A 1489-nucleotide genomic window follows, 5' to 3' on the forward strand; every position below is an offset into this window, starting at 1 on the left:
CCCGCAAATTCCTCTCTCACATAGCTCTTCTGACTCCCTATCCCCTGAGGTTTTCAGGGATTCGTCTTTTCTGCTATTGATTGGTATCCATCTCATCATCTTCTTAGGCTATCTGTCCTCACCCGAACGGCATAAAAGCCCGTACCGTAGTCGTCATTTTGCTTCCGTTGTATCCACTACAGTGGTGTCCAGATTCATTCTCTTACAAATGTTTTCATTTTTAGTTTTATCCTGTAAATGACTGTAGGAATATTGGGCTTAACGTCCCGTCGACATCGAGGTCATTAGAGACGGAGTACAAGTTCGGATTGTGTAAAGGATGGGGAAGGAAATCGGCCGTGCCATTTCATAGAAACCACCCCAGAATTTGCAGTTTTATCCTGTAGCGTCAACCTTCAGCAGCCTCTCCAAAATCCTATCTCCATTGACAATTACTTCCTCTTAATTCTTTCATTTCACACGTTTCTGCTCCACAAGTTGTTATACTTTTTGCAATACTTTTAAATATTCTAAACATCGTTTGTGATCTAATATGTGTGTTTCACGAAACTCCATATAATTGTTTGATTACTTGCATATCTTGGTAGGCAACGGCCTTGCCGCAGTGGATACACCGGTTCCCGTGAGATCACGGCAGTTAAGCGCTGTCGGGCGTGGTCAGCACTTGGATGGGTGACCATCCAGGCCGCCATGGGCTGTTGCCATTTTTCTGGGTACACTCAGCCTCGTGATGCCAATTGAGGAGCTACTCGTCCGAACAGTAGCGGCTTCGGTCAAGAATACCATCATAACGACCGGGAAAGCGGTGTGCTGACCCCATGCCCCTCCTATCCGCATCCTCCTCGGAGGATGACATGGCGGTCGGATGGTACTGATGGGCCACTTGTGGCCTGAAGACGGAGTGGTTTGTCTATCTTGGCGCATGCAGTTCTTAATATCACTTTTATTGGATCTCTTTTTGTTAATAGTGACTCCCAAATATTCATAACAGTCCACATACCTTACTATCCCAAAATCTAACTTCAGGTCTTGATCCACTCCTACAGTAAGCAAATACTCCGTTTTCTCTAAATTAATGGATAAATCCTATTTCTGATATTCTCTGTGCAACCTCCTAACCACGTAGTTTATATTAGCCTCGTCCTCTGCGAAATGTGGATTCCTATTTTAAAAAAACGCAGTTTACATCCGTTTGACCTAAGGCAGCGCCACCTAGCGGGCCAACCATAGCGCCATCTGGTTTCCCCCTTCAAGCTAGACAAGTTTCGTTCTTTGTAGTTTTTTCGTTTGACGCTTATTTCGTGAGATATTTGGCCCGGTCAATATCAATGGACCATCCTGTATACGCTTTCAAGTTGTAAAATTTTATAAATGATTTCTGTCTTTATATAATGGTGTCAATTATAAATTTTTTGAAGCGTAGCTTATACCCATGTATATTTATGTGTACCTTTATGCTTAAAACAAGCATTTTGAATCCTTAGTGAAT

General features: G+C 43.0%; 1 pseudogene; it reads left to right on the forward strand.

Annotated features, from left to right (window-relative positions):
• Window positions 1–586: 586 nt before the first annotated feature.
• On the forward strand, window positions 587–704 carry LOC124717669 (annotated as a pseudogene).
• Window positions 705–1489: the final 785 nt, after the last annotated feature.

Source organism: Schistocerca piceifrons, chromosome 1, assembly GCF_021461385.2.
Source record: "Schistocerca piceifrons isolate TAMUIC-IGC-003096 chromosome 1, iqSchPice1.1, whole genome shotgun sequence".
NCBI lineage: Eukaryota > Metazoa > Arthropoda > Insecta > Orthoptera > Acrididae > Schistocerca > Schistocerca piceifrons.